This window comes from Megalobrama amblycephala, linkage group LG5 (assembly GCF_018812025.1).
Source record: "Megalobrama amblycephala isolate DHTTF-2021 linkage group LG5, ASM1881202v1, whole genome shotgun sequence".
In the NCBI taxonomy this organism is placed as follows: domain Eukaryota; kingdom Metazoa; phylum Chordata; class Actinopteri; order Cypriniformes; family Xenocyprididae; genus Megalobrama; species Megalobrama amblycephala.
The window spans coordinates 33,720,819-33,746,429 of NC_063048.1; the positions used below are offsets into that span (position 1 = coordinate 33,720,819).

Here is a 25,611-nt window from a genome sequence, read left to right on the forward strand (position 1 = left end):
AAAAAAATGCCATGGACATTTTTATAATGAATAAATATTTGTCTAGTTTTGCCAAGATTTAATATACTTTATTGTGCAGAAAATAGGAGTAAACATTTTTAAAAATGATTATCCTTAAAGCTGCAGTCCGTAACTTTTTTTGGTTAAAATTATCCAAAATAAATTTTTGAACAAATACATAACCAGTTAAATTGTCAAATTGTTAACATTAACAGTTTGAGAACAAAGTATAACAATAATATTCATTTTCACTGTTTTACGTGATCTGAGCTAAGCGATCGTTAGATTGAATCACCACTGGCAGCGCGATTTATTGTAATGCTTTTGGTCAGAACAAAAGTGGCATAAATGTTACTTGTTCAGATGATATTTTCCAGTAAAAATTCTTATTTTGGTCATACTTCAAAGACGTAGAATCTGTGATTCCGAAGTACAGTATCCACACCGATGTGGTGACTGACAGCAAATATTAGATTCATCCGCGCTGAGGAACCATGCCGATACACAACCCACGTAAAGATGATAATTCCACAATTACCATCAATTGCAGGTTTCAAACAGAGATGGCGACATAGAGGCAAAACTTATGGACTGCGGCTTTAATCCTAATCCAGTAAATCACAATGACTGATTTCATTTACTGAAACTAGGCGTGTCCATGGATTCAAATAGCAAAACTAAGGCAAGGGAGACTTCAAATACTGTTTTGGACCCCATTGACTTTCATTGTAAGGACAGGTCCCCACAGCCCTAAAAATATTCTTGCTTGAAGGGCTAAACATGGCTAAGAAGTTTCCACATGCGTCGATCATAGTCAGGAGTACAGGGCGCACAGGGTGAACGGGCACAGGTGAGGGGGAGTTGCATTCAGAGTCTGTAAGGAGATTTGGATCAATACTATCATTCTTCTAAAAGCCATTTATGTTTTGTGTGAGTCGATGAGATTTATGCATGTGTGATAGCATACAGACACATCAGCGCCAATTCTGTGACTCACTGCTTTATTGACTTTAGTTGAATCAACACAGCCTGCACCGCAAGTCATTGTTAACCAAGGCACAACCTTACAATAATGACCAATAATTCAAACAATATCTGGTGTTATTACATTTCGAGAATGTCGAACACACCTCAGTACAAACAGAGGCAATAAAGGGTAATGATTAAACCTCTCAAAACCTTTGGCTTTGACCAGGGAGATCTGAGAGAAAAACTGAAAGGGGAAGAGGAGAAGAATCAGATTTTGTATAGCAGAGGCACAGTGTTCATGAGTAGGGCAGTAGTATAAGAGCTCAGGTAGAGATAAACTATGACACACTCACACCTAAAATGAGTGTCTGAAGGTCAGCCAGAAGCAGCAGCGTCCTGAGCTGTTAAACAACTGATGGATGTGAAGTACAGACTGGCATCTTCAAGCATGGCCGACTTTTCTCATTTCTCCAGGGCTGATGATAAATGGAACAGAGTTGTGTGTCATTTAAAACACTGCCGCAGTACAGTGTGTTTGTCACTTTAACATGACAAGAAAACAGTGAGAGCCTGAGAGGAAATCTTAAAGGAACAGTTCACTCAAAAATGAAATGTCATCATTTACTCATCTTTAAGTCGCTTTGTGTTTCACAGAAGAAATTCATACAGGTTTGGAATGATATGGGTCGTTGATGACACAGTTTTCATTTTTGGTTGAACTATACCTTTAAATTTGAGATGCACTGATAACAATTCATTCTGATTTCTGATTTTTTTGTAAGTGTGACCTGCCGATACCGATTTTTGCTGATTCCAATTTTCTTTCTAAGAACTATAATTGACTTCAAGTCAGTAATAAAATACGAACAAACAAGAGCATAATTAAAAGCAATAGAATAAAGAGAGCTATGAAATAAATGAAATCTCTCCAAGATGGGCAGTTTGACCTAATTTTGTGTGTATTTGACCGTTTAAGTGCAGTAAGCCACTCAATTTGGTACTTGCAACTCACAAGCTGTTTGAGACTGTTGAGAACTATTTAACCGGAGAGAATGAGATGAAATACTGAGAGGTAGGGCTGGACAATTTTTCCAATTAATTCAAATTTAATGTTTTGCCTCGATTTTATTATTTTTAAATCGAGAAAATACGATTTTGATTACAAATGTTAGCAAATGTTACAATTAGACATGTTGACAATACAGCAAAGAGAACCATTAAGAGAAGAAAATTATCCGATCAGATGATTAACCGCTCTGGAGTGATGCTTTATGAACGTAGAACACATTGCTAGTCTTAAGCAGCTGTTCAATCAGAAATGCATTATTGCGTTGAAAAAAATGAGATGCAGGCAGTGGAATTAGAAACAAAAAGCAAAGTTATTTAGCGTGTTTTTTTAACTTGACCGCCACGTTTTTAGAATGCCGTTTCATGGGTGAGACGCTGCAAAAGACGCAAGACAGAGTGCAACAGTCAAACATAAAAACAATAGGAAAAATAGCGCAATGTAATGCAAAACCTGTAAAGAACCACACAGCAAAATCCCAGAGTTAAATCAACTCCGCTCAGAGTACATATGGTCCCTCTCTAAATAGTGTTAAAATAACACTGAAGCAGAGTTAAAGTTAATGAGATAATTAAGCAATTAATGAAGTAATGATTGCACATTAGTGATGAACACCTGCTGTTAACAAGCAGAATCACTGAAGAAATAAAAAAACACAAGAACAACAAGTGACTTAAGTCACAGCCTTATTAATTGCTTAATTATCTCATTAACTTTAACTCTGCTTCAGTGTTACTTTAACACTATTTAGAGAGGGACCATATGTACTCTGAGCAGAGTTGATTTTGCTGTGCAGTACCGTATGTTTGATATTTCATGTTTGCATGGTGACAGGCTAAAATGTGCTGTTACTTTCTGTTTTTACAAAGCTTTTGCTGTTAATAACAGCCTTTTACTGGTGTTATTTATTGCTATTACTTTTTGGCTAAGAAATAAATTTTTCTTAATTTATATTATTTCTGAGTATACCGGATTTAAGATAAGTTTGTACAACATTTGCCTTCATATTTCATGCATAATTTCTGCAAAGATATTTAACAAATAACAAGTCGTTTGTTTTACATTTACACCATGTTGATTACTTCAGGTGTGGTGCACTTGGAATAGAACTTTTTTTTTTAAAACCAGATTGTTTATAAAGAGAATGTTACTTGAATCAAATTGTAGTTACATTTTTAAGTTGCCTAGTTAAAAAAAAAAAAAAAAAAAAAAAATCGAAATCGTGAATCAGTCAATTGTTCTGGAAAAAAACAACAACAAAATTTTTTTTTTTTTTTTTTTTTTTTTTTTTTGCCATACCACCAACCCTACATAGTTGAAAAAAATCCTAGAATCGACCCTGATTGGCACATCTCTACTTTAAACTCCACACATTAGCATCTGGTTATGTAAAAAGTTGGACATTTTGTGGGAACTCGCATTTGTAAAGACATTTTCTATAAATACAAGAGGTGGTGTGAAAAGTGCCAGCGCAACAATACACTAGTAAAAAAAAAACACCATGCTGTGTCTATGAATGAGCAGATTACTTTAAATACACTATAAAAAGTGTTTGTATGTTTTACAGAAATCTACTGTAAAAATGCTTCAATAAAAACCTGTAATTTGGTTAATGCCCATTAGGGTGTTTTGTATTACATTTTCTGTATAGAAAAACTCATTAATTAAATAATTTGTTTGTTGCATTATTTTATCAGGTGTATGGTGTGCATTACACGGATGGTGTTTTGTCTTTGTGTGTATGAATGAGTATATGAGATGTGTCCATGTTTTATGGACTTATGATGAACTCGATATACTGTAACCCAACGTAGGATTGTGCCACTTGTATTATTATGGTGATTGTCAGTACATTTTAATGAAAAAACAAAACAAACAGATTTTGACAACAAACAGGTTCAAATAAATTGGTACATTAAAGGTCCTGTTCTTCGTGATCCCATGTTTCAAACTTTAGTTAGTGTGTAATGTTGTTGTTAGAGTATAAATAAAATCTGTACAATTTTAAAGCTCAAAGTTCAATGCCAAGCGAGATATTTTATTTAACAGAAGTCGCCTACATCGAACGGCCAGTTTGGACTACATCCCTCTACTTCCTTCTTTAATGACGTCACTAAAACAGTTTTTTTGACTAACCTCCGCCCACAGGAATACACAAGAGTTGCGTTTGTAGAGTGTGTTTGTCGCCATGTCGTCGAAACGCTGTTATTTTCATCCCGCAGTCCAATCACCGGGTCTGATTCCGGCTCAAATTGATAGGGTAAAATTAAAGACATGTTTACAATAACACTGAGCGCGTGCATCTCCACGTTATGGTAAGAGGCGTGACCTTTCCGGGCAAGATGCGCTAAGCTGCTGTCGAATCACAACACAGGAACCGTTACGTTCCAACACAATCAGAACTCGTTACGTATTTCTGAAGGAGGGACTTCATAGAACAAGGAAGTCATCAGCCCGTTTTTATGACAGTGGAAACAGCGGTATACAGATAAGTAAATTATGTGAAAAATACTGTGTTTTTTACACGCGAAACATGAACACATGTTATATTGCACACTATAAACACAATCAAAGCTTCAAAAAAAACACGAAAAACGGGACCTTTAAAATATAGCATCCCGTAATACCAGAAACATTGTTAGAGTGTACATTATAAAAATTTAATGTTGCATAAGTGATAGCACAAAAAATCAATTGAAATGAATTAAAAGGCATTTATTTCTCCATAAAATTGGCTACACGTGAATATAACCCACATAAAAGCTACATGCTGTTGTACTGGTTATGAAAAAAAAAAAAAAAAAAAAAAAAAAAAAAAAAAAAAAAAATCACTTCTGATAGGTCAGCTGGCAGTCGTGCATGAAAACACACTAGGATTTTTCTGCACGAGCGCTGTAAGAGATTCCGCTTTCAGTGCCGCCTCCGTTCTGCCTCTGCCCTCTTTTCCATTGAAAATGAACTGGAAACTCGCAGCAACCAAAACAGCATAAAACGACCCTAACGTGTCCCACGAATCAACATCACTCACAAATAAACATTTCATTACAGCATTCTGTTGACTGAACTGAACCCCTATGAGTCAAGATGCACACAGCAGGAATCCTTAAGCCTCTGAGCAGAGATCGGTTTTGTTGTTTTTGTCCAACAGTGACAGCAGGGCCACGAGGAGGTTCACGCTTCAGGCCAGACAGATGTGAAAAAAAATAAAAAAAGTTTCAACACCTACAGACGTCTGAATCTATTTCTGCCTCCACACACCATCTGTCCTGCATGAACATGGAGCACTGAAGCCAAAAACAAATATAAACAATCATCTAATATCTAACAGCACAACCTAATGAACAAAACAAGCCTCTCATATTAAAAATGTGCATGTATTATTGAAACAGAGTAGATGAAAACAAAACAATGACAATTGCTAACAAAGCCATGTGATGAGCCAATTGGGATTATAACGGAATACCTAGTGATCAATCAGATCATGGTAGATTCACAGAAACCATGTGATGCTTAATATTTAAAACAAACCAATAAATTCATTAAACATCTTACCTTTGAGGATTTAAAGGATTAGTTCACTTTCAAATAAAAATTTCCTGATAATTTACTCACCCCCATGTCATCCAAGATTCTTTTTTCAGTCGAAAAGAAATTAAGGTTTTTGATGAAAACATTCCAGGATTATTCTTATTATTGACAGATCGTTTTGCAAGATAAGACCCTTGGGGCCCTATTTTAACGATCTAAACGCAAAGTGTAAAGCGCACGGCGCAGGTGCACTCAGGGCCTGTCCAAATCCACTTTTGCTATTTTAATGACGGAAAAACGGTCCGTGCGCCGGGGCACATTTTTGAAATGGGTTGTCCCTATTCTCTCAATGAGTAATGGGTGTAACGTTCAATAAACCAATCAGAGTGTCATCTCCCATTCCCTTTAAGAGCGAGATGCGCTTGCGCCATGGCGGATTGCTATTTACATGGCGGAATTTGTTGGCGGAAAAGCTGAACGCTTTTCAAGCGAAGAAACCGATCTGCTCGTGCGCGAAGTTAAAGCGCACGAGCAGATCATCTACGGGACAAGCAGGATTCCACCAAAGCTTCCCGAGGTGAAGAAGGCGTGGGATGAATTAGCAGTGATTGTGTCCTCGTCTTCTGGCATCTGGTGTTTTGCTGAAATTACCTGTTAAGTGGCCAGTCAATCTTTCAGTCGTATGCGTTGGATGCAGGCTTTCAAATAGCTCCGCGCGATGAGTCAGTTAATATATATGTGTGTGTATTGGCACGATTGTTCAATTAATTAGCCAATTTCGTTCATCATTATAAGTAGTAATAGGCTGAATTGAAAATAGGTAGCCTAATTCTAATACACGCAATGACTATTCATCATTACATTTTTATATTTATGTAGCCTACGCAATAATATTCTTTTACACTGTAATCCTTTTGTTTTTAATATTTGGCATGTTTGTGTGATGCGCATCCCTGTGTGTAATAAGCAAAGTCAACGCGCACTGTGGACGCGCCCAGAGGCGCAGTTTCTACCAACGCGCTCTAACAAAAAAATATTGCGCCATTGACTTTAGACTTTAGACCAGGTTTGAGTTGGTCTATGGCGCAGTCTATTTTCAGCTCCTTAAAATAGCAATGCGCCGGCAATGCGCCTGAACACACCTCTTTTTTAGACCAGCACGCCCATGGGCGCACTAACTGGCGCAAATGCATTTACTAATTTAAGGACGTGGCGCTGAACGGGAAAACGCGAACGGCGCCGGACGCAAACTAGCAAACACGCTTGCACTGCGCCTTGCGTCTTATTGCGCCGGGTGTATTATAGGGCCCTTATTCCTCATCTGGTATCGTTTAAAGCCCTTTGAAGCTGCACTGAAACTGTAATTTTGACCTTCAACCATTTGGAGGCCATTGAAGTCCACTATAAGGAGAATAACCCTGGAATGTTTTCATCAAAAACCTTAATTTCTTTTCAACTGAAGAAAGAAGGACATGGACATCTTGGATGACATGGGGGTGAGTAAATTATCAGGAAAATTTTATTTGAAAATGGACTAATCCTTTAAGACAAATTGGAGGTTATCCTAACTTACATCTTAAATTAATCCTAAATTATTAAATTGCATCAGTTCAGAATTTTATCTTCACTGGATCAAAAATTGACAGAGATGGAAAATCCACTACTGAAATCAAGCGCGGGGTCACAATGGGCCATACTGCAATGGTTATGAATAAGATCATGGCACAAGATATTGCAAAATTAAAATGATGAGATTTCTTGCCGAGGTGAAAAGCTGTCTCGCGATATCACCATGATGGCGAAATTAGCATAGAATATGCCACCGCAATATCTGTAACATTGGGAATGGTCAGTGGAATCAGAAGAAGGGAAAGGTAAAGAACTCAACTGACTCCACACCATCAAACCGGATACCAATATGAACATTTAACAGAGTTGAAAGAAGCAGTGCTCAACAGGATAGGATGGAGAATGCTTGTCCGCAAGTTTGGCGAGAGCCGGATATAACTGAATGGACAGATCCTCATCATCAATGTTTATATCATCTTCGTTTTCAAACGGTATCTCATTAAGCTTTTATTTTGACGGATTGCTAGTAAATAAATAGGTGCACTGCGGTATCAGAGTGAAGACACTGTATGTTTATTTACAAGCCTGCAGCTCACAGCATCTGAAACAGCTCGATTCGCAGTAAAATAACCAAGCTGTTCTGACACTCTGAAACACTATCATAAACTACATGTGCGTAAATGACACGCTTCTCTCTGAAACATATATTTACTTAATTATTTCTGATTGAAGCTGCTAAGGTACTCCTCTAAGGGGAGCCATAGATCGTGACCTGATGGATTCAATCGCTGGCCTGCAAATTTGGCCAGACCATCAGCAGTTATGCCAGATCAGACAGATTAAGTGGATAATCAACATGAAATCTATTTAAGGTCTATTGGTTTAAAGGCACTGCAGGCTGAGCTATCATTAGCTGATGAAGCTGCATGTGTTTTTCCCCTGCAGTAGTCCAAAGTAGTAGGACAAATTTATACAAGAAATCTCAGCATAAGCAAATTAATATTTTAACAAGAAAATATTATCCACAGCCATGACATTGAGTCATGTAATAAACTAATAATGCTAAATAACCCAGAAAGAGAATATTTAAACAGTGGCAAGAGGCTGTGTGAGAATTAGAAAATTAGAGATAACTGGGCTACTGGAGAGAGTGTGTGAATCAACAGTCACTGCAAACAGGTACACACAAACACTGTTCTCTCCTTCAAACATCTGGAAGGGTTTGAATTGCCCACATTTTTAAACAAACGGAGAAAATATCTTGCTGGTAACGTAGCATCAAACACCAGAGGTTTCCTGTTAGTGATCTCATGAGTCATGCAAATGCTGTTGAACTTTTAAAGAAATACTCAATACACCTGCAAGGTTTCTTTTATTCGTACTCACTTGACAGCTGTTTTTTATATATAAAGTTTTATCTACGGTGATTTAAATGTGATGCTGAAGACTGGAGTAATGATGCTGAAAATTCAGCTTTGCCATATAAATTACAATAAATTGTACAATAAATTACAAATTACAATAATAAATTACATTTTAACCTCCAAAGACCCAGGAAAAAATGCTTTTTTGAATTTAGTATTTGTCATTACATTGTTAGAGCATGAGAAACACTTTTTTTTTTTTTTTTTAATGGTATTTTATTCATATGTCATGCTATGTGCTCATATGTGGACACCAGGACTCAGTTGTTTAACTCAGTTTAAATGAAATGAATAGGCAAAAACAATGTTTTTTCACCAATCAATTTTTAGGGTTTTTTTAAACCAAACTTTGTTGAAAGATGATTCTCAGCTTTGTTATGAAAGCTATAATGGAATGAATTGATATACCATTTTACTTTATGCAATATGTGGGTAATATGGCCATACATGGGTTTTCCCATTCAATGCAATGCATCTATACATTGTATCTAATTTGCATATGAATGTGTTCTTGGAGCAACATGAAAAAAAACCAACAACTGTAATAATGGGAGTAATAGTTGGCAACATTTTCATAATATCATCTAATATTTCATAGGAATATTGATATGTAATTTATTTCCCCATCCATTTCTTGTCGTGTCTGATAAAATGCCTGATAAACATGATTTATGTCCTCTACAGTGGGCATGTATGAAATCAGTGTTTCATGTTTTGTAACAGAAAGTCATATTTTGATTAGAAACCCTTAAAGATTTTCCTGAGATAACAAACAATTTGAAAAATAGTCAGATTTAAATAATTAAAAACTATTATATTTCCATAAGTGTGATAGATTTGATCATTCAGTCATTTTTAAAGACCAAAGAGAAGTTGATGTCCTTGTTAAAACCTCCAAACATTTGGTATCTCTGAAAAGCCCTGAATCTGCTCTTTAAAACTGTGACACATATGGTGTCAGAGGAGTTTATTAAATATGTCCTTGTACATGGACAGAGGGACCCACACTCTTTAAAAAAAAAAAAAAAAAAAAAAATCCACAAAAATAGGGCACAATACTGTATTAATTTGACAGAATTTTCAGTATTTATTTTTTACAGGTGTTTTACCTGTGTTTTGAATTGTGAACCTCATTGTGTTGTGTTTTAGGGTTAACAGAAATGACTGTAAAATTACTAGATAATGTCCTGGTAATTTTCTGCCAGTACATTATCCATTTTTTTATGGATCCCTTTTTTTTCTTCTTTTTTTTCAATGCAGGAGGTTACAATTTACACAATATTTCTGTTTGTACTTTACTCTTGATCAAATAAATGCAGCTTCTATGAGCACAAAAGACTTCAAAAGCAATAACAAATACAAACCCAAACTTTACAACAATAGTGTAGATTGTATTCAAAGTATATATTTTTTTCGATTTGTGTGTTCACTGGGATCAAACCCATCATGTTGATGTAGATTTATGGAATCAAAAATCAATATAAGTATTGACTCACAGAATGTAAACAAACAAAAAGCAGCTGGCTAAATGGTAGTATTTAATATGAACTTGCTCCAATTACAAGCAAATATCAACATTAATGTGAATGACACAAAACATTCATACACATTCACATACAACCAAAAACAACCAGATTTCTCTAAAATAATATGCCACAAACTCGATGTAGCTCTCAAGCCATCTGTCTGCAGCTCATTCCCTCTCTAAATCAACAAAAAACATGAAGAAAACATGCTAAAATGAGAAAAACAAGTGTTAATGATAGCAAGAGTGAGAAATCTGTTTGAACGGGCATCGGATTAGTTCACTCTAGTATTCTGCACTGCAGTCAGACACATTACTGAAGCAAACACAGCTCAGAACACACTGGCGTGATGTCACACAAGATGATGTCATCCTGCTGGGAGAAGGGGAGAAATCCTCGCTCCAAGCTGACGACATGTGCCAGCGATTTGCTGCAGTGCACAAGAGGGGAAAAGATGCCAGTCTATTAAAAGAACCCACTCCAAAGACTGAGACACAACACGAATAGTTCAAATAACCTGACAGAATGAGATAGAAAGAACAGGGGGAAAAAAACATGCATAAGAGTAAAGAATCATATTTTCCCTGTTTACAATGCTTAGTAAGACCACAGAAGTGTCTCATGCCAAAACATGTCTGAAATGACTCACTTTGAGGGCAGAGCATGTGCAGGTGTCAGCACAGCACTTCTGGCATCCTGGATCAGCAACAATACGAATGGACACCGAGCCAAGACGCTCAAGACAAGAAAACATGTCAACGCAAGCTAGTGCAAATATATAGATGGGTATTTCTTCAACTACTGGTCCTTTTAGACCTGTGTACTAGGTGCGTTTTAAGTTTATTTTCTAACTCTCACACTAGTTAATTTCATTTGTCTACTAACAACATCCAACAGTGTATGTACTGTACTGTACATATAATGTATCCCTAGAAAAGTCAACCATTTTGGTCAAACACCACACTCCAAATTATGCAATACATTATGTGGTGGAAATGAGAGTTCAAACATTTTGGACTAAAATGGCCAACTCATTCATCTTGCTATGGTTAATTTTATAACTAGCATTTTGTGTATTCCAAATACACACAATTAGTTGTCACACTATTTGCATAATATATCAAAATTTCAGCTTGACTGGAAATGACACATAAAGTAATATTTGGCTAGATTTTTCTGTTTTCTTCACATAATTGCATCTCATAATCACATTTCCTTGTAACACCAAATTTTGAAAATAAAACTTTAATGGTTCAAAAATATTGGTCATTATGGAAATGACAACTGTGGGACACCCATAATTTCGTTAAAATTTTATATAAATCATTTTCACATCAGGGTTTTTTTATAAGCGAAACCAAATAGAGCCTTTGAAAACATTTTTGTTACTTGAAATAAAAAAAAGTTAACTCAAAATAAAAAGTAAAAAATAAATAAATAAATACAAATATATTTTATTTCAGATACTAGCCAAAGCAACATTTCCCATTTTAACTTTTCAATTAGTTTAACTTGATGTACTAAAAAAATTAATCAAACTAATCAAAAATTAAAAACTATAAACATATAGACATACTATATAGACATATTATGACATTATTAGACAATATATATATATTGTGTGTATATATATATATTGTGTGTGTGTATATATATATATATATATATATATGTGTGTATATATATATATATATATATATATATATATATATATATATATATGTGTGTATATATATATGTGTATATATATATATATATATATATATATATATATATATATATATATATATATATGTGTGTGTGTATATATATGTGTGTATATATATATATATATATATATATATATATATATATATAAAACGAAACTTATAAAAACAAAATTACTAAAACTGAAATTACTAACTGAAATTCAAATGAAAATGGAAAATATAAACAAAATCTAATTATATTAGAAGTATATTGATACAAAAAAAAAAATCACCCATTTCACACACACAAAAAAAAATTATTATTTCACTCTTAGACTACTAGACTACTATGATTTCAATTTCACTCAGTCTACTATGGTTTCAAAAATATAATAACTGATATTTACATATCAGTACACACACACACAATATACAAGGTACTGTAAAAGCTTCCAAAAAACAATATCAAAAATAAAATCAATCAATCACTGGCATATAAAAGTGACTGCAATTGAAGAAACAATCACTGTGGGCTTATGCCATTTCTGCACACAAACTTGAGGCATCTCATGACTGTGTAAAGCCTCAATCAATTGAACAGGGAGCAATACACACACAACAAGCACTGCTTGGTGGAAGATGCTCTAAAACCCATTTAACACATCACTCCCAGCATGTGTGAGAGCAGAAATATTAAAGAACATAATTCAGAGTGAGAGCAAAAGACTCATGAAGGAGAAAAAGAACATGTTAGAGTGCTGCAGTCACATCTTCCACAGATGAAATGCGTTGAACTGAAAATGTCTGTGACAATAAAAGATCTCCCACAACACCTCTAATTTAGAGCAGTATGACCCAATTCATTTCATACTTTGGATTGAATCAGGCTGATTCTGGTGTCAGAGGAATATGGGACATTTTCTACCATTTACAAAGAGTTAGCTTGTGAACGATCACCATCTTACAAACCTGTAAAAAGAGAATAAAGCTGGCCATACACATCTGAGGTAAAGCTGCTCTGATAAAATTCTGAGGGTGTACTCACGCTAGGCGAACTGAACCATACTGAACCAACAAGCACATCTGACCCCCAAAGGCTGGTTCGTTTGACTAGTGCGATCATTCCATACTGTGCCCTGGCGCGGTACAAGGCAACTGTGCCTAGTGTGAGTACGCCCTGACAATGATGAGCAGCTTTGATCCACCACAACCACTGGTATTAAAGGCAGCTCTGATCTTGCTTTGCTTCTGTGCAAATGAAATGCAGCCTCTAACTTTGTTGTTGACAGTATATGCTTATAAAAGAAATGATTACTTTTATTCAATAATGACACATTCGCTTGATCAAAAGTCATTTAACACATTTAAAATGTAACAAAAAAAAAATTATATTACAAACAAATGCCGGGGTTTTTTTTTTTTAATAATCCTGATTTTTTTTTTATCCTATCTACACAAAAATATTAAAGGTAGTATAGGCAATTTTTTATAAACACTATTTGTTTGTTATACTTTTTGCATACTGATAGCAGTCAATAATAGAAGTGGTTCAAATGTTAAAAACAATGTACATCTCTCTTGTTTGGGAGTCTCAGGACCAAAAGAACATTTGTCCTATCATTGCATTCGGTCTGAATTCAATGATAGGATGACCTACCTGCCTATCAACATATGAATCTGCAGAAGTCAGGTGGTACAAGTAAGAGCTCTGTAAGTTGTTTACATTCATTATTATTGTAATGTTATGTGCTTTGAAACTGAGGTTATTTAACACCGTCTCCCGTAACGCTTTGCAGACTGTGTTCGTTCATGTGTTTTGGAGGAGGCGTGGCTTTGGAGACACTCTGAAGTAGGGCTGTAACGATATGACCTAAAATCAAAATCTCGATTAGTTGACCTCGAATATGATTAATGAACGATTATTTTGTTTTTGTTTAGCTTACCCTATCCGATCTTTTTTTTTCCTCGTCTCGAGAAATATCTGCGTACACACGAAACCACTGAAACATGTACATTATATGTACATATCACTTAGCATTTAAGCTCGCCTCTGTGTTGCTTCCATGGCGCTGACTGGACGGGGGCGGATTCACGTGACTACACACACAGTAGTATGTTTTTAAAGGTGCCGTAGAATGTCTTTTTAAAAGATGTAATATAAGTCTAAGGTGTCCCCTGAATGTGTCTGTGAAGTTTCAGCTCAAAATACCCCATAGATTTTTTTAAATTCATTTTTTTAACTGCCTATTTTGGGGCATCATTAAATATGCGCCGATTTAGGCTGCGGCCCCTTTAAATGCTCACGCTCCCCGCCCCTGGAGCTCACGCTTGCCTTAAACAGCATAAACAAAGTTCACACAGCTAATATAACCTTCAAAATGGATCTTTACAAAGTGTTCGTCATGCAGCATGTCTAATCGCGTAAGTATAGTATTTATTTGGGTGTTTACATTTGATTCTGAATGAGTTTGATGGTGCTCAGTGGCTAAAGCTAACATTATACACTGTTGGAGAGATTTATAAAGAATGAAGTTGCGTTTATGAATTATACAGACTGCAAGTGTTTAATAATGAAAATAACGATGGCTCTTGTCTCTGTGAATACAGTAAGAAATGATGGTAACTTTAACCACATTTAACAGTACATTAGCAACATGCTAACGAAACATTTAGAAAGACAATGAACAAATATCACTAAAAATATCATGATATCATGGATCATGTCAGTTATTATTGCTCCATCTGCCATTTTTCGCTATTGTCCTTGCTTGCTTACCTAGTCTGATGATTCAGCTGTGCACAGATCCAGACGTTAATACTGACTGCCCTTGTGTAATGCCTTGAACATGAGCTGGCATATGCAAATATTGGGGGCGTACATATTAATGATCCTGACTATTATGTAACAGTTGGTGTTATGTTGAGATTTGCCTGTTCTTCGGAGGTCTTTTAAACAAATGAGATTTACACAAGGAGGAGGAAACAATGGTGTTTGAGACTCACTGTATGTCATTTCCATGTACTGAACTCTTGTTATTCAACTATGCCAAGGTAAATAAAATTTTTAATTCTAGGGCACCTTTAAGGGGAAAGTATTAACAGGATTTAAAAAAACGAAATAACCGACATGGGACAATTACGTTGGTTAGAGGTTTTGAATTTCGGATAACTTTTCGATTAATCGTCCAGCCCTACTCTGAAGGGAGGGTGGGATCTCATGCTTTCAAAGCTAGCTTGCTATTGCTAGTCTCTCCGAAATTGCCTACCGTACCTTTAAAGCGGAACTCAGTAAGATTTGCGAAGCTCCCCCTACAGGTTCCAAATACTCCAAGCGCAGCTCTGGACTACAACGACTACAACGCTCACCAGCGCAGTAGTTTTGCAAATACAGTACAAGAAATTTCAATGGAGGTGGGTAATTTTCGAAATTGTCTTATAAAGTCATAATGTATACATTGTTTTTGAATTACCGTAAAGCATTTTGTCATTCTCACGTGAACGTGAACATGAGGCGAGATTGTGTCGGGTCGGCGCAGCTCAACTTTCTGGCGTAGATGTGCCAGAGGGGGTTAGTGCACGCCTCAAACACACCACGTCAAGTGAATTAACCATCGTAAGGACTTAGAAAACTATTTATGAAGGTAAAAAAAGTTACTTAGTTCTGCTTTAAGCAGCACAAGTGTTTTCAACATTGATGATAATAAGAAATGTTATGCGACAATCATGTGACACTGAAGACTAGATTTAAATTTAAATTTAGCTTTACATTAATAAATTAGACTTTAAAATATATTAAAATAGAAATTAGGTAAATATGTCACAATAGAAATTTAGTAAATATGTCACAATATTATAGTTTTTACTGTATTTTTGATCAAGACTTGGTGAACATACTTCTTTCAAAAATAATTGCATATTAGTTTTGCAGCAGTAATTATCTAAATGCATAGAAATAGAAATGAAACATGAAAAAAAAAAAATTAAATTGGACAGGATAATAGAGGTTAATGCCTTTGCTAATGCGTTATCTGTACCTGATGACATCTCTCTATTGTTCAAACAATTTATTTTTATCTTTAAATCGCATTAAAGACCAAACCCAGTTCTGATCATGTCTTTCCCTGTCTCAAGTTGCCTTGGAGTGGCACCTGTGTGTTCACTGTCCTTGGAGGCAGCTGATGATGCTGGAATGTAAAATATCTCCTCCCAAAGGCAAGTCCGAGCAGGATACACACTCAGATTCTGTTAAACAGGGCATCACAAACACACACAGACTGTCCAGGAGTCACAGCACAGGATATGAGTACAGACTGCTTGGAGGTCCTTTCAAAGAGGATCATAATTGCAGCAGGAACACACACACACAGGCGTGCACACACACACACACACACACTCTCTCAGTGTTAGGATGGCAGGCGATTTGTCATTTTCAAGGGAGCGATTACTCTGTATATTCACTGTGAGCATAGGTCACACTCGCTCACTCAGTCAAACACACACACACACACACACACACACACACACACGCGCACACACACACACACAGCATTAACTTACTCTACTGAACCCTGGCTTGCCTGCAGTGTCACCATGGTTACACATCACCATGCTTGCACAACATATACATACATCGCTTCACAGATCCAAACCACAAATTCATAAAATGCTCTGCCCACATTCCAGCTTGACTCCAATATGTAGGGTCTATTGTTCTGTTATGTTGATGTAGTGCTTCTTGTGTGTTTGAGAAAGAATAGAATTATCCCATGATGGATTGGTTGTATCAGATTGTAGTATCATGAAAATACACCATGCTACATTATGATTATCATAAACCACGGGCTTTTTTCAAAGGAGGAAAAAACTGGATGAATATGATGGACAAAAATAATCCACAGTACAAAAATAAAACAATGCAAATGTTACGAATTATGACACTAAAAAGTGTAGGGCTGCAATAACTACTCAATAAAATCAATTATAATCAATAATAAAAAAATAATCTACAACAAATTTGATTATTAATTAGTCCCGTCTTTGTGCTGTGCATGGAAACCATCCACCAGTGGTCGCTTTACAATATAATAGGGCTGCACGATTTATCACACGATACGAAAAATAACATTGAACTTAAACACGATTATCGCTTAAACGCGATTCTTAGTATGATTATGAAATTGCAAAGGCTGCGATTATTTTTTTATGCGCAGCTTGTCAATGAACTATGGCTCCAAATGCTAATCCATCCGAAAGCACTGCGAGTTTGAATCACTTATAATGTACATTTGAAAAAGCAACACGCGTCAAACATCTTTCTAGACATGAGAAGCATTTATTAACATCTTGTCCAAAAAAGACAACATTTAATAACATGTTTTTACTCCAAACTCACTTCATAATGACAGTTGAGCGTCCTTCTGTGAGATGATGTGGCTTCTTACACAGAATAAGGCAGTCGTGTGTTTATTAGTCATGTTTAATCAATCAAAACGTTTAAATATTCTGTTTATTCAGCTACAGCGATATCACGCATGTTATCTTCTTCTGTGGCAGGGCATATTTAGAGTTTCTGCACAAGAGCACCCTCTGGCTTTCAGATGGAGAAGCATTTACTACTGATCACAGAACCGTACAGCTCTGACAAAGCTGCGCATAAAATAATCGCAGCCTTTGCCAAATCGCATGTGGTTTAATCACGATAAATTGTGCAGCCCTGCAGTATAGTTACAGTAGTTTAGCCATTTTAACAACAGCTTTAAAGTGCCAAGCAATCAGTTTTTTTTGTTGTTGCTGTTGTTTAGAATATTTTAAATAGCATAGCCTACATAGATAAATTCACTATATTTGTTTTCATAGCCTTCATATGAAAACAAAATGCACAAAATCATTTACACATTAATGCAGAATGCAACGTTTAGGTTAAAAGTGCAAATTAAGTTCTCTGGGAACTTTCCCAAGTACCCCCAAATACCTCTCTGGGCCCTCTGGACTACAGTTTGAAAACCCTTGATTTACATGATTCTCCAATTAAGTTAGAAAGAAAGTACTTTCAAGGTTGCGTCACATATACTTGTTTTCAGTGATCACAGACAAAATGCTCATTGTGTTGTGCCGTGTAAGGATAGAGTGAAACCTGGAATTCATCACAAAGCTCTCTGACATCTGACCTGCAGATCATATTATATATGCATGTTTGAAATCCTGTCTGCTTCTGTTTTTTAGGTGCTCAGACTGACATGTTTGGAAAACAGCACTCTGCACTATGTTTCACCTGAAGGGAGTGTTTATAGAGTAACCTTAGTTCAAGAAATAACACATTTTTCCCCTAATATGCCATAAAAACATCTCAGTCCACAGAATGTGGGGTTGTTAAATCACAGAGTAATCTCATAAATACACTCACTACATTTCAGCGGGAGGCAGTTACCACAGGTGCTTGTGTGTTTACTTGTACGGTACCAACAGAAAACAAAAGGGGTGTCAATTCACCCATATCCCTCTTGTAATCACTAGGTATGTTTACATCATGCATTATATTTTCCATCAATCCTAATAAATCCAAACTGATTTTAGATTTTGAAAATCTGTCTATATAAACCCTAAACGTTTCACATTTTTGTTTACATGTGCATAACAAATAGGCTGTTATGAACAAAATGTCAGTGTATGCACAGTGCACATTTGCAGTGTTTAGTACACTATGCGATAATCTCACCGGAGATACTGCAAGCATAATTGTGTTTTTTATGTAATTAATTTAAATGTATGCGTTACAGTTTATGTGTGTATTACTAATGTCACAACAAATGAAACCAATTCACAGAGGCAACTTCTTTACTCATGGCACATTTTTCTCCATCAAGTGAATGACCTCAGACCTCTAATGCTGTGCCTTAATGCTCTACTGTAAGCCAGCAGGGATTTCTGAATGGGTCATTTTAAGTGAAAGGAGACTTGCTATCTAGTGCAAACACACACACACGCTCAAACATACACATTCATGTTGAGTGTGATAGGTGTGGTTTACTGAAGGATCATATGGAGAGGGCTTGAGGTCAGAGAGCAAAGCTGTGTAATCCTCAACATGAATCAAGAGAAGAGCTTGAATAAATGTAGGATTACCAGAGAGGAGGACAGCATGAACATATCTCGACAGCAAAGACTACACACAGACAACAGCAATATGTATGTTCATACACAGGGCCAAAACAACCTTAGCCAATATTATTCCCCCTATAAATGGTTGACCAATATGGGTTTTAATGCACCAGAGTTTGGGTATGTACTATGGTAATTAGGGGTGTGACGAGATCTCGTGCCATGAGATCTCGTAAAATTCAAATGTGACGAGATTTCTTGTTGAGGTGAAAAGCTGTCTTGTGATATTGCCATGATGAAGTGTAAGGGTGAAATTAGGATAGAATGTCACTGCTACATTTACATTACACCTCCACTGTCATTTTGCTTTTTATAGAAATAAAAAAACATTTAATTCAGTTGGATAACAGTCACTTCAATTCCATCCAGATCATCTAACATGAGCAGCAGAGTCGTACGTAGTGCAGCAAGAATCATAGTTTACTGATCACGTGGCGAGAGCAAGTGACAAGATGACTGACAAGACCATGGCGGAGGATTCGTTGCACAACAGAGCCTAAGCATCTGACAAATGTCTTTTACTGTAAAATGCACACGTGCGCTCCCTATTCACAGAGTACGAGCGAAAGTAAAACGCGAGCATGCATTTCAAACGCAAATTCAATACCCCGCATTTTGAAAGTGGCTCCGAGATGCATGCAAATATCTCCCAATATGAAAGCCATCTTAGCCTGGGCTGTGTAGTTGTAACCATCTTGTAGCTCTGTATCATGCTTGAAGGAAAATTTGGTCTCTATTTGCACTTTGAATACTGAGAGAGTACTTTGATTATGGTTGCATTTATTGTTTGCACTTAAAGGTGCCCTAGAATTAAAAATTGAATTTATCTTGGCATAGTTAAATAACAAGAGTTCAGTACATGGAAATGACATACAGTGAGTCTCAAACACCGTTGTTTCCTCCTTCTTATATAAATCTCATTTGTTTAAAAGACCTCAGAAGAACAGGCGAATCTCAACATAACACTGATTGTTACGTAACAGTTGGGGTGTACGCCCCCAATATTTGCATATGCCAGCTCATGTTCAAGCATTAGACAAGGGCAGGACATCTGGATGTGCGCAGCTGAATCATCAGACTAGGTAAGCAAGCAAGGACAACAGCGAAAAATGGCAGATGGAGCAATAATAACTGACATGATCCATATCATCATGATATTTTTAGTGATATTTGTAAATTGTCTTTCTAAATGTTTCGTTAGCATGTTGCTAATGTACTGTTAAATGTGGTTTAAGTTACCATCGTTTCTTACTGTATTCACGGAGACAAGAGAGCCGTCGCTATTTTCATTTTTAAACACTTGCAGTCTGTATAATTCATAAACAACTTAATTCTTTATAAATCTCTCCAACAGTGTGTAATATTAGCTTTAGCCACGCAGCATAGCCTCAAACTCATTCAGAATCAAATGTAAACATCCAAATAAATACCATACTTACGCGATTAGACATGCTGCATGATGAACACTTTGTAAAGAACAATTTTGAGGGTTATATTAGCGGTGTGAACTTTGTGTATGCTGTTTAAGGCAAGCACAAGCTCTGTGGGCAGGGAGCGTGAGCACTTAAAGGGGCCACAGCCTAAATTGGTGCATAGTTAATGATGCCCCAAAATAGGCAGTTAAAAAAATTAATTAAAAAAAAATCTATGGGGTATTTTGAGCTGAAACTTCACAGACACATTCAGGGGACACCTTAGACTTATATTACATCTTTTAAAAAGACGTTCTACAGCACCTTTAATAAGACTAAGAGAAAATGGTGTTATTTATTTTTATTTATATTGTTTTTTATTTCTATGATTAATTTGTGGTAAGGATTTCAGTTAGGAGATCAAAAGTTGTAGAAGCTCATAAATCACGTACAGTTCTAAGCTCTGAAGAGACTCATGAAATCATACAGGAGAGAAGCCAGTAAGTTGAGTTTGTGGCAAAACCTTTTACAGTGCTTGAGTATTGTTGTCTTTTACTGCATTTGATAATTCATACTCAGAAAGTAGAACTGAAATGACATTCATTACAAGAAGATTAGTTAAAATGTCAAATGCACCTGCAGGCTATTTTTCTAGTCATGTATTTCGTCATTGAGGATTTCTTAAAAATACTGTGTAAAAATCTTGTTTCGTTCTTGTGAACTCAATCTCGTGTCTCGTCTTGTCTCGTCACACCCCTAATGGTAATATGAATGAACAATATGAAGTCAGTAATATGAATTACTATGTACTACTGTACATCCAAAGCACTTTACAATCATATGAGGGGGTCTCTTCTCAACCACCACCAGTGTGCAGCATCCACTTGTGTGCAGCATCCTTCAGCGGATGGGGATTATTAGGAGGCCATGATTGATAAAGGACAATGGAGGGAATATTGCCAGGACACCTGGGTTACACCCCCAGTCTTTACGAGAAGTGGCATGGGATAATGACCACAGAGAGTCAGGACCTCGGCTTAACAGAGGACGGTGCTTGTTACAGTATAGTGTCCCCGTCACTATACTGGGGCATCATTAGGACCCACACAGGTCTCCCATCCAGGTACTAACCAGGCTAAACCCTGCTTAGCTTCAGTGGGCAACCAGTCTTGGGTTACAGGGTGATATGATTTCTGAAATAATCATTGAATATTATAACTACAAAGAGTTCAACTCCAACACTATTCCAGAATCACAGAGTGCTGACTGGAAATCTATGCAAGACTAACTATTAATGAGTAGCAGCCCTTGATGTCCACTTAAGCCTGTGATTTGCAAGTCGGTGCAGCAGCAACACGCTCTCATCCACAGACCAGGGTTCAAACACGCTATAGGCTAAGGGCATCAGATAACATCAGTGCCAGGGAGCGCCACAAAGCGGCCGAGACTGCTGAAAAATTGATGAGCAAGCACAAGAGTTCCTCTTCAGGGAGGATGACCTCAAAGAGATTTCACTCAGATGCCGAAAGTGATATCAAAACCTCTCTTTCACACACACACACACACACACACACACAGTTGTCCAAAACACACAGAGACTTCTATAACACACCCGATGTGTGCAAGGCTTTAACACAGACGCACACACGCTCACACTATGGTAAGGCACCCCAGCTGTGCCGATCGAACCTAAAAGGCCATTATCTAACAAAAGAGTGCATACTAATCAAATTCACACCAATGGAAAAGACATTATTACTCAACCCTCCCTTTTCCATTTGGAGTACACTAACAGAGACACAGACTCAGTTTCACTGTAACCCCCCCCCCCCCCCCATTCACACTGCAGTGTTGCATTTAAAAGGTCGTAAGTTAAATCCCACCTATATGAGAAATTCCACAGCGTTAGGGGATAGTTCACCCAAAAATTAATATTCTGCCATCATTAACTCATCTGCATGTTGTTTCAAACCCACATGACTAACTTTCTTCCACTGAACTCAAAATGGGATGTTTAGTGGAAATGTCCAAGTTGCTTACATGGCATACAAAGAAAACAGTGGGTGTAAATCACCAAAAATAAAAAGCACCATAAAAATGTTACATTAAAATATTTGAGTCGTTAGTCATTGGGAATATTCCTCTTCAGTTCAAATTGATTTATTCTCTGCATTTATTCATGCCTGTTTTCGTGAAGACTTTTAAACAAAATCGGGGGGGGGGGGGGGGGGTGTTTATTTATGCACAAATAAACATGGACAAATAAATAATTGATTTATTGACAGTGACTTAAGATCTGCCAACAGTATGTGTGTTAGTGTAGGGGATAGTTAGTGGTGCATAATTAAGAGCCTAAAGTCTTTTCTGCTGTATAAGCATAAGAGCTTCTATCAAATATTAAAGAGTCTCCATAGAGGCACGGTGTTTAGGCAAGGTTCGGCAGTAAACAAAAGCCAGACATCTTGAGGCACCCGATATATTTTCAACAACCACATGAACAAGTCAGCCATACTTTGCTAGACAAATGATTTCACTTCACTGAGGCTGCATTGCATTACACTGGATTGCCTTTAGCTGGCAAACATATTGTAAGAGTTTGAAAATGATTATACTGTAAATGATTGTTTTTATCATGGTGCACATTGTGCTTGTTTATTATAACAGAGCGCTTCTACATCCATCAACCTCTCTCACGTTAACACAAACACCTCTCTTTCTCACACACACAAACAATTTTTATGGCAAGGCTCCATTCGCTCTCATTAGTGCCAATAGTCAGCATTTATGAACATGCGTTCATTAAAAACCTTTTACTCCAACTCTGACAACTGACAATAAGCTGCAATGTTTCAACATGCTTGTTTCTCTCTCCCTCTCTTTTAATGCATCGAAACCTCACGCTGTTGCCATGCCGATTATAAAACACCATGACAACAAGGTCAATATAGTCAGCAAAGCGGCACACAGTAAACACACAACAGGGGCAACATTCATCAATTTAACAACATTTTCTAACAAAGAGGACATCAATTATGGAGCAAGCAAACACAACGGAATGACAAAATGTCATGGGACTCTAAAATCCAGTGAAATGAAAGAACTATATGTGAAGGAATTTGAGGAAGAACTAATAAAGATTCAAGAGTCTAAATTGACTGTTAGCCTTCTATGTGGACTAATGATGTAATAATCATTTTAGTAGCCCATCTACATTTATGCAACAAAAATAATAAAAATGCAGTAAAAATAGAACAATTACTTGTTTTTAATTATTGAATTAAAATTATTTTTTTTTATTTTTGGGGGGGATATAAAGTTAAGTTATGCCAGATTTATACAATTTTCCTGATATCATAATAAAGAAAACATAATTAAAATACCTGGGGGTGTAGAAGCAGGTTGGCATAATCTTTTATTTTATGTAATAATCTTTTATTTTATATAAAAATAAGTGTAAATAATAATAATATTTTTTTATTATTATTATTATTTACACTCATTTTTTATAGTTAAATAATTAGGCAAATTTGTTTTCCAATAAGCACCAAACAGTCTCTGCATGCTGATCAACAAAATTATATTATATTATATTACATCGAAACAAATTTTAAAAAAATGAAGACAACAGGTGACATATTTCCTGAATTACCTTGAAAAGAGATTTTACAACAATTTGATCATCATAATAATCATGTTCTGAAAAAAAAGTTATTTCTTTTTTCTTTTTTTTGGATGAACAATTTCCTGCTTATTGTTTCCTTTTCTCCTGGCTCTCTAAAGAATGAGCAGAAGTTAACAGCTCTTTATAGACAGAAGAAATGATTCGACTTCTCCCAGAGGGGCGTTCCTGCACTTGGAAACCTCAGTTCTAAGAGAAACAGAACAGAAGACAGAACAGCTTGGACTCTTTTAAACAAACTTCAGCAAATACACTCACAGAAAGAGGAGCCAAGAGGACTGAACTGTACCACAAGGCCAGATGAGAAGCTTAATACAGCCATCATATGGAATTGACTCATAGTTTAGTACTTCTGCTGCTCTCTAGAGCTGAACTGTCTCATACAGGACCAATTTTTCGCTTTCAATTTTCACATGTGCCTTTGATCCTGTTCCAATCTCTGCAATGGCTTTGGAAATGACTCCTTAAATTGGCACAAGTCACTAGCAGAAATGTTTAAAATCGGAGTGATGACTGAGAAGAGGTTCTGTCTTTTATCACCGGACCGCTGAAGATGAAAGGGGAAAAAATGAGATACCTTGCAAGGCTCAATGCTAATGATTTTTTCTACTGGCCCTGTCAGGATTTTCAGGTAGGTATAACAGTAGTTTTCAGGTACAGAAATTGAATAAAGTAATCACATGTAAAATAACACTGCATAGACTTCACTATAAATTAAACAATTAAACCCGCCAAATGTGGGTGAAAATCCACTGTGGTGGGTAACGCATATCAACACACTAGCCAATTTGACGGGTTATGATTCATAAATTATGTTCTATCATTTTGCATGGCATCGCTATCAGAGCCCTTCCCCTAACAGGAGCCTTAAACATTAGCAAAACAATGCATAAAGAGGTCTGCACATTGAGAGAAATGCAGAACCAGATTTAATAAAAAATATATTCAAATCTAAGTTGTGACTTTGATAATCTGGTTTATTTCTGATATTTTTGTTTTGGTTAGCAGAAGTCCTGAATGTCTGGTAACTTAATTTAGTAACCAAACTGGCTGGTGAGGTAAAATTTTAATTTCAAACCCTGCTTATTAAAGTTACAGAAGTTATTCAGTCAAGAGCAGTGAGTGATGATTTTTTTCTTTGCCCTTTGTTGTTTGATTAACATTAATGACACAGACAGCCTCAGGAATATTAGACTACTGTCACTTTAAGACCAAATGCCTGGACCGAATTTAGTGTTACACATGCAATTTATTTCTCAACTGTTTACGTTCAGATGTTTAAGACATAACCGGCTGCGTTGATGAGGATACTCGCCAAGACGGCATTTTGACATAATTCGGTGTGAATTTGTCCATTCAATTGCAAGAAGAAGAGAAAGAGTACTCAATTCAGTATTTGTGCTTTCTGGGCATGTGTGTTGCACACACAAAACATCCCACACAGCGTGCGAGAACCGAATTAAGTTCTTTTTCACGTCTTCTTGCTCTTGAACACTTAAACTGGCAAGCCTTAAGAACACATGCAAATGATAAACTCTCATCATGATGCAGCACTGGCCCAATCAGGCAAGTGGCAGGTCCATCAACTGGCC

General features: G+C 36.4%; 1 protein-coding gene across 2 annotated transcripts in view; it reads right to left on the bottom strand.

The window, feature by feature from the left end:
* rps6ka1 (ribosomal protein S6 kinase a, polypeptide 1) overlaps nt 1–25,611 on the bottom strand; it is an 82,579-nt gene that overhangs the window by 34,920 nt on the left and 22,048 nt on the right. The gene's annotated exons all lie outside the window — the stretch shown is intronic.